We start from the raw sequence: 9,723 nt of genomic DNA, 5'->3' as shown, positions 1-9,723 counted from the left end.
TATATATATATATATATATATATATATATATATATATATATATATATATATATATATCCACCTCTGGATATATATCCACCTCTGGATATATATATATATATATATATTGACCATAGGTGTGTCTGTGAGTGTGAATGGTTGTCTGTCTATATGTGTGGATGCACTAGATATGCTGACTTGTATCAAACCCCTCAATTTCAGGCACATTTGACCCAGAAAGTCAGTATAAAATGTCAAAAAAAAAGATAAGATCCGCTCTGTCTGTGTGATACAGGATGGTACTGGAACCAATAAAAAGTACCACTACAATTCCCCTTGGATTGTAACTTTTTTAGGGAGATTGACCCATTATAACAACAAAAAAATGACTATGATGTTGATAGTAGTATCTGGAGGCCATGAAACAATCAATTGGATTGTTTTAGGGCTGTGTTGTCAGTGGTTTTATATCTCAGGATGTTCCACCAGTTTTCAATACACCTATGACTTCAGATTTAACTCCTCATTGATTACCTTTATCTCTCACTGTTCATGCTCATTTCCTTCCCCCTGAACCTTGTGAATGAAAGGGTAGTTAACTTTACATACACACACATACACTCTCTCTCTCTCTACATATATATATATATATATATATATATATATATATATATATATATATATATATATATATATATATGTGTGTGTGTATATGTATGTGTGTATGTATGTCTTCCTCAAGCTTGGGTCCTTCACCAGAGGCCTGGGAGTTTGGGGGTCCTGCAGTATCTTAGCTGATCCCAGGACTGTGCTTTTCTGGACAGAGACCTCAGATGTTGTACCTGGAATCTGCTGGAGCTACTCTCCCAGTTTGGGGGTCACATTCCCCAGTGCTCCAGTAACTTCTGGCACCACTGTTGCCTTTACTCTCTCCATCTTTTCTAGCTCCTCTTTTGGCCTTTAGATTTTATCAAGATTCTCATCCTCCTTCCTCTTGATGCTGCTGCCACTTGGGATCGGTGCATCTATCACAACTTCCTTCTTCTGTCGTTTGTTCATCAACACTATGTCAGGTTGGTTCACCATCACCAGTTTGTCAGTCTGGATCTGGAAGTCCCACAGGATCTTAGCTCGGTGGTTCCCCACCACCTCAGGAGGGATCTTCTATTCAGACCCTGGGACCAAGGATGACGCAGCCTTAAGTGACCTTGATGAGATTAAACCAGAGAACTGGCTGACAGAATGACGCGCAGGCACTCAGTCCGCCTTTAGAAAGCACATCCATTTATTGTCCAAGAATGCATTGAAAATATACATAATCAGTGTCAATGAGGCATATTCATTGGATTATAATTAAAACATTACAATGTGTAAACGCATTCAACATGAGACTTAATGTCTTTGGGGTAGTTTCATCTATCATTGCACAGCATTTAATAAACAGTCTTTCTTTGTGAGAGTTCGCTGCACCTGACAGCTGTCAGACATAAATAGAAGATATAATGTAGCAATGTACAAGTTTGATATTCAAGGAGAAAAGAAGTGAAGTATTTGGGTAAATGTACTGCAGTCCCCTTAATTGTATACGATGAAAATAAATTCCACCAAATCCCTGTCTTTTCTTTTAGTTGTTTTTTTTTTTTTTTTAATCATAGGAGCTATCAGATTCCACAACCCAGAGGTGACCTACTGGACTGGGACCGGCAGCGTCCTGGTGGCTCAACTGCGACACCTGCTGTCAAAAGTGGGTAACGTTAAAAGATGACCACACATTTCAACAATAGTTGCATTCACGTCCCTCTTTAGGCGATTGCACCTCAGTTGGACTATTTCATTTACAGCAAACTGACTATTGAATGAAGATATAATGGATGGAAGGCTGCCAAACTACATTTAAACTGATGGGCGACATTAAATTCACAGTTTTCTCTGTGGGTCGGTTGTAAAATAACACTTCCAGGCATACAGCTTAGAGATAATAATAATGATAAAATCATAAAAAAAGCTCAACATTATTTCCTAAAATAAATACACAAAGGGAGAAAAGAAAAGGCTGTCGATGACTCGTCCTCCGGGTCTAATTGATTGTAAAAGCATAAAAATAAAACATTTAAAACACAATGAATGTTGTATTTCTGTAAAATGATAATCCACCGCCAGACTTTACGATGTAAAAATGTTCTACAAAGTCATTAATGTGTACTATTGCCCCACCAGGAAGCCTAGAAAATCATATTTATGGAAGGTTTACTACAACAACTTGACGGTTTCTGTCAGTGTCGACGTCCTGCAGAGTTGGTGCAGCTCTGGGTGTAAAGCTGCTCTAATGCAGGCTAATATGGGCTGTATCGACTCAACTAGCCTATTTTGTCAATCATCCATCAACAGAAGAAATGTTGCGTCATAAAACCGTAAGGCGGCGTGAAGCGCGGCGTCAGTCTTTGACAAAAAACATGCAAATCCAGCGTCTAAAAGCTCCAAATCGCGTCGTTTAAAAATCTGCTCCGGTTGATGTGACGCCAGCCTGTAGGCACCTGATTAATCCACCACTATTTTCATAACGATGTGAAACACATTTAAATCAACTTTGTGAAGTTCTGACAGATTTATTGGGGGAGAGCTCTTAAATCAGACCCACACGCTCCTCCGAGGATGAAGCTGATTGGCCGAACAAAACGTGACGTATGACAGACCGGTGCGCATGTGCAACAAAGCTAAATAACCGCAAAGCTTCACGGGATACCAGAGGGAACTCGGGGTGACTTCCATGGGACTGTTTAGTCGGTGTTTACTTGAGGAATTACAATTTAAATTGGATATAATTGGCCTGTGGTGAAGTGACCTGAGTCCCATCTTATTACCACAATCCAAACCGGACATTTACACAATAGAAGAACTAATAATTCAGCCTCGTCAACTTAAATATTTTATTGTTATTCTTTACTATTATCAGACTTTGGGGGTCACAGTAACTGTTCTACTTTTTACATGAAATGTAGATGAAGAAATATGTTCCATGTTTGGAATGATTGTATTTATTGCGGCCACAGCAGCTGTTTTAATGTCCTACATGAAAACTACTGAAATTATAAATGACAATATTGTAATTTATAAATTAAGTTGAAAGATAGTTCAGTTTTATAAATGTGACTCTTTAATTGCTTGAGTTTTCAAGGTATTTCTTTTTGATGTTTTTTTTTAACACACACACACGTACATATTTTTTTTCTGAAATTAAAATAAACACTAAATGGAGGTTATTCCAAAGAATTTGTATGTAAAAATATCCAAGTGTGTTAATATTTAAAAATGTTTAAATACATCTGAAGATTAAAATCCCTGTTCATATTTATATGTTAAAAAAATGCCTCTGATCATCATTTTTTTCTGTACATTTAGTACAATTTCCTACTAATTCTTTTACTACAATTACTTTTCGAGGAGTTATTCATACTCATATATAAATGCAATATAGATTCATAGTAATTGTTTACTATTAGTAACTATAAACTGCCTGTACTTTTAATTAATAAACACACGGAGATTAAATATAGGAGAATATATTTAATTTTTAGATAAAGGCTGTAAATAGGCTGTTCTCTTGATATTTATTAGAATTTGATTATTTCCACAGAGCAGGCTAAATGTAGTGGTGTGTGTGTGTGTGTGTGCGTGTGTGTGTGTGCGTGTGTGTGTGTGAATCTGTGTGTGTGACAGAACGGACTCCTCCGTGGAGCTCCGTCCTCCAGAGAGCAAAACAACGCACTGGCCGCCCTCAGCTTGTGGACCCCGTCCCGGCTTTGATTGACATGCGTGATTAGCCAATCAAATACATCTTTACATTCTATTGGTTGACCGGTACAACCACAGCAGCCTGCTCCAGCCAATCACAAACGGTAAATCTCGGGGAAAAAAAACGGTCCTCTCCCGTAGATTTTTTTTGCGCCCTCAAGTGGAGGAAGACAGCATTACCTCGAGTTTGTTGTCTGCAAATTGAGTTATAAAGGTAGTTTTATATCGTTTCCTTTTCAATGCATGTTTTGTTTAATGCTGATGGACTGAGCAGACTGATATATTATGTGTCCCACTGGTGTGTCGGAACTGCTTTGTATTAGTGTGTCTGCTTTATTTCATCATCTTTTATTGACAGTAATATGGGACTGCTGCTTTACTACCACATTAAACCATGTAAGACACACACAAAAAAATCCCATATTATTCCTTTTTGTAATCCGGAACATGCGATTCTGTTTGCTGATTTGCCCCAGAAATGTGAGTGCCGTCATGGCCACCAGGGGGCACGACTGTCCACATTTTAGGGAGCCTATCACGATGAGAAGGTTCAACAGTTCTCACAGAACGCTAATTGAATGGATGCTTCTCCATGACACTGTGCTGTTTAACTGCATAGAGACATAATAATGACCAAGCACTCCAACATGAAAAGTCTTCAACCACATTACGAGCTCTCCAGAGTGCAGAGGCTGAGCAGCCAACAGCAGGGCGAGGTGCTGACAGGGCTTTTTTTTTTTTTTTTTTTGCACGAGAGGCATTCATGGTTTTGATGTCAGAACTGAGATGGCCGCCTTGATAAAGTTGGTCTGGCTCACCGAGACTGGCAGCCTTCTCCTCAGAAAAGAAAACAGAATGGTCCTAGATAAACAGAGGAAAAAGGCCTCGGCTGAAGAAAAACAGTCGTGCATGATGTGACCTGGTAACTTTGGACACACACACACACACACACACACACACACACACACACACACACACACACACACTGTGCATGCACACTTACATCCTAACTCAGAGGGCTTCCTCAGAAATGTGCATAAATGAAGATGGCAGTGAGGTACAAAAATCGTATAGATTTCTATGTGCGTACGGGGTGTTCTTGAGGGAAACCTCCCCTCTGTTCCTACTTCTATTGTGTCTGCTTCACTAATGGACTCTCACTCTATCTCCTTTTCCTCTCTCTTTCTGCCCCTCCTTTTTTTTCTTCTCCCATATCATATCCATGTATTCCCCCGAGGGCTGATTAAAAGGCTTTCTACCTGGGGTGAGGGGAGAAGATGAGAGCAGGGGTTGGGGGGATGGCAGTGAAGAAGAGTGGTCCTTATTACCCCATATGTCTGGACAGGAGAGGGTGGAGTGGAGGTCTTCTTCCAGTTAATCAATAGAGAGACAGTTCTTCTACACTTTTCCGTGTCTCTCTCCCTGTCTCCTCTCCCCTCTACGCCAGACTCTACCATTAGAGATAATGTGTCTGGTATTGACACTGTGAGGTCTGGCTACTATGACAGAAATACTGTTCAGCGCTGCGAGGCCAAGTTCCACGTCAAAACTCTGCGGTCAACAAAACGACCCGAGTCATCGACTTGCCGTTTAACCTGCTTGACCGAGCGTTACATCTTTTCCTTGTCCGCTGTTCGTTGTGAGATTTATCACTGAATCAACGTGATGGATTTCAAATTAATAGTAAAAACATAAAAGGATTAAAAGTGGAAACAAGTGTTTCATTGTACAAATGACTATTTTTATGATGCTCACAGGAAAATCATCAAAATATACAAAAAAAATAGATTGAGCCAACTTCCTGCGATGTTCAAGTATTTTGCAAGAGTGTGTAAACACTCTCCTCCCATGGTCACGCTCACTTTTTCCATATTTTCATCACAGTCATTCCGTCAAAACTGTGGTCGGCCTCACCAAACCCCTTTTGTGAAAGAGTATAAAATTAAAAAATGTCTGTCCATCATCTGTGCCATACCTCAGTACTCAAAATTTTATGGATCTGCAAAACTCAATGACCTGGCTGACTCAAGGTTGCAAGGTATGAAAAGTCAAACACCAAATATGTGGCATAAAATTACCCATTTAAGGCTTAGAAAACAGTCGAAACCAAAGCAAAACCTTGGTTAGCACAGCGGAGGCTTATTTCAGCTAAAAGTACAAGATGCTATCTTTTTTAGGGATGACTGAGGAGGGTAAGTAGCGGTCATGAGACAAGCTTTAAATACCAGCACTCCTGTGCTGTATTTAAGTTATTCTTGCCTCTATTTTACTGAGTCAGTTTTAAGTATGTGGAGTCTGTTACTACAATGTGAGATGAGCCAAATTAATTTCATCAAACGGGAATTGCAAGATTTCTTTGTTCTCTAAATTTTCTAAATGTTTTTAGTGAGATTTTTTTTTTATTTGAACATTGTTCCTGGGATAACAGTTTCTAAAAACACGCTAGCAACCTTCAAAAAAGACAAGAAAACATACCAGGAAATAACGAACATCCTTAAAACATATCCAAATGTTACATCAGAGCATTTCTTTTGGTATCATTAGAACTTGTATGTACTGTTAAGCTAAAGTTGTGGGAATGTTCCCTGCAACAGCCCATAGCTGACAGTGGAGCAGGCATGGAAGTCCCCCCGTCCTGTGAGCTTGGGTCCACAGCACCGGTGGGCTTCACTCACACAGCCTGAAACTTCTAAGAGATGCCTGGGGTAGCTGCAGGGAGAACAACCTCTAACCTCCCTGACTTGGTAACCCCCAGGGTCACAGAGGGAGGGGCCGGCGCTACAGGGGATAGGCTGTAATTGATGTGGCGAGGGGGGCCTGCAGAGGCTTGCTGGAAGCAGAGAGAGAGAGGGAGGGAGAGAGAGAGAGAGAGAGAGAGAGAGGAAGGCAGAGAGGGAGGGGAAACCTGAGGCCCCAGTGGGGTAGGAGTGAGAGAGCTGATGAGGGCTCTGGTCTGTGTCCACGGGTCTATGGTGCTGGTCTGGATCCCAGGGGGCACCGAGGGGCTAAGATGATGGCAGATCAGAGATTCTACTGTCCAAACCACAGAGACATCTTATAAACAGACTGGTTAACCAAACAGGAATGAAGAGCAACATCTATAATGATTCAGAGATATTTTTCTGTCTATAAGACAAAACAGCTTAAATTTCCTTGCTGGCAAATGCAGTTACAAAGCTTTTAACTTCAAATTGGTACACACAGTTTGGGGATGCAGACCTTTTGGCTTTCTTCTCCATGTATTTCAAGTATACAATCCATCTAAACAGCAAAATTGCCATATTGTGCTGTTATCACTCCCAGCTGTCCTCCAGTAATGTGGAGCTGCCTGGACTGTGAACCGTGCAAGTCTTGGAGTTATTCTAACACTAATTTACCCATATACAGACATGCAACTAAATCTGTCTCCCCTTTTGAGGCAGTTGTCAAAGAACTGAACTATGCTAGTTTTTGGCAGAAAGTCACAGTTACTCTTTCTTCAGCTGAAGGTCAAAGGGCACGTTGAATTGCTGGGGTCCGGGGGAGGAGGGGTGGATGAGGAAGGCAATGGCTGACAGATGTTTACAGAGGCCTGACTGCACTTCTGTGACTATAAGAAGGGAGCAGAACGTGAGTGTGTGTGTGTGTGTGTGTGTGTGTGTGTGTGTGAGTGTGTGTGTGTGTGTGTGTGTGTGTGTGTGTGTGCCACCACTACCAGCAGCAGCAGTCCACTCTACCTCCACTGTAGGAGACATGTGCTGAGTGCTGTGCCACAAACACCCACACACTGGGCTCTTCTGTCAGCCTGCTTGGCCCCAGCCCTGTCCAGATGGCTTGGGTCTGTCTCACCAGGGGTCCAGGCCCAATGAGTTCTGTGTGGGCCCCCTATACCATCGATTTCTAGCCGCCTCAGCGTGGGCTGGTTCCCTGACTGCATCTCTTTCACAGCCATAGGATTCCTCAGTGCTCCATGTCCTCGCAGGCTGCTCTCGAGTTACCGGCAACGCTGCACAGATCGTGTCAAAGCTGTTATTTTAAAGGGCCAGAGTGAGGAGAGGGAAAATGTGTACAATGTTTGTGAGGGAGAAAGATTCAAAGTTTCCTTTCCACATCATAGCACTTGAGGATTCTAGTCCTGTCAAACATAAATATGTCCTCCCAAAACTATAAACATACGCTCAAAGAAAACAGTTTAAAGGTGTATTGGTGAAAATCCTCCAGGCTGTTCTTCAGAATGCCGGTCATGCTTCAGAATTGTTCCAGGTTTTGTATACTTCAAGGAATTGAAATTTTACAACTTGTATTTGAGTCATCTTTCACTTGTCATTCCATGCATTTTCACTTTTTCCCTAGAAAACAGCGAGTTAAATCTATCCGGTGATAGATTCACAGACCCCTAAAAGCAGTTAATGTGGAGACTGTGCAGCGAGATTTAGCGAGCGCACATATTAATGGTGATGACCCCTGATTTGCCATGCTTGACTAGGAGAAAACAGATGGTGTTAGGAGGGAAAAACTATTTGGCTTGCAGGGCATGTTCTCCGCTCCAAGACCGCTGGTTTGTTAGGCCACTGAGACAGAATAGTTGCATGTTTCCAATCTCTGTATTTAAAGATGGAAAATAGCAAAACAATCAAGCAAACAAAACCTCACTGGAAAATGTAACCAGCCCGCTAGATCAGCTTAATCCAGGGCTTTCATTGCCATTTAGTGTCAAGCATTCAAATTAGATTTCATTTTTTTCCTCTCCCAGAGACGGTAAAACAGGACCCCACAGTAGGTGTTGTAAAATGAAATGAAGTGGAAAGAATGTTTTCCTCTTTCGTAGAAGGTGGTGAAATCTATGATGAAAATGAATCTAAATTATAATAAAAACTGGAGATGATTTAAATGCATAAAAATACGGAATGATACCTCACGTGCCGGCGCGTTTTCAAGTATTTGCCCTTCTTGGGCAGCTCCGTCACGATCTTTTACAAACCAATTGGAAACTAAAGGGCATTTGGAGAGCACGTACCTCCGCCAAGGCGAACTCAGCCAAACCAAATGTAAGAAATGACATTTTTCACCATGTGAAACGGATCTGCCCCATAATTTAACGGGTTGTTCTTTGGCTCATGCTACAACCCTCCACCAGGTTTTGGTGGAATTCGGTCCTCATAGTTGTTTGTTAGCTTGCAGTCAAAACAAACGCCACCAAAAACATTACGTCCTTGGCAGTTACGGCCAAAATGACGTTTGTTAGGTCAGGTTCACTTCCTATAATCACTAGGTGGTGCTATGACTAATTCAGCTTGTCAGGCCTGCACTTTTAACAAACGTGAGAAGTCTCGTGTTCAAGGGTGTAATACGCCAATTAAAGAAACTTCAGTCTTCACAGTCAATTCTTGTTGTTGTTGTTGTCCAGTTTCCGACCATATTTGACCTGGTCGAGGGATACGACTGAGTGTTTTAACGGATTCTTCCAGTGTGTTTGGTGAAAATTGCTCAGATAATTTTGCTCAATCCTGCCAACAGACAAATAAATCAGCAAATGCCACCGTATACATCATCTCCTCAGCAAGCACAGACCTCCACCAAAGGGATATGATGGCATCACATCCTTAGACCAACCCCAATATCTGACTGAATGCTCCCTGAACTCAATCCTATCATCCAACCAGATTTGAGTTATCCTATCCTTATCGCCGGTGATCACATGACCTCTTCGGCAGCGGTACTGAATATAATAAATTGAGTCAAAACAAAGGTGTTCATCTGGAGTTGTTACATGATCAGCTACAAAAGAACAGCCGCCCTCTCATGTAAAACGCAACTGATCCCCGTAGCTAATGCCCCTGATGGAGCGCTCCTTGTGTCTCTTCCTGCGTGTCCTCCATGAGTGACACCACTGTTGACGGGGAGGAGGGGTGTGGGCGGTGGTGACCCGGTGCTGGTTTCACAAGACTGTGACCAGTGGAGTGTAACGCCGAT

The 9,723-nt window shown here is 41.7% G+C and overlaps 1 pseudogene; it reads left to right on the top strand.

Moving 5' to 3' along the window:
* Window positions 1-531: 531 nt before the first annotated feature.
* LOC147240937 (uncharacterized) lies at window positions 532-1,225 on the top strand (annotated as a pseudogene).
* Window positions 1,226-9,723: the final 8,498 nt, after the last annotated feature.

This window comes from Aulostomus chinensis, chromosome 22, assembly GCF_037954235.1.
Source record: "Aulostomus chinensis isolate RoL2024-O1b breed Wild chromosome 22, RoL_Achi_v1.0, whole genome shotgun sequence".
Lineage (NCBI taxonomy): Eukaryota > Metazoa > Chordata > Actinopteri > Syngnathiformes > Aulostomidae > Aulostomus > Aulostomus chinensis.
The sequence above is the reverse complement of the archived record's forward strand: the minus strand, read 5'-3'. Positions and strand labels throughout refer to the sequence as shown.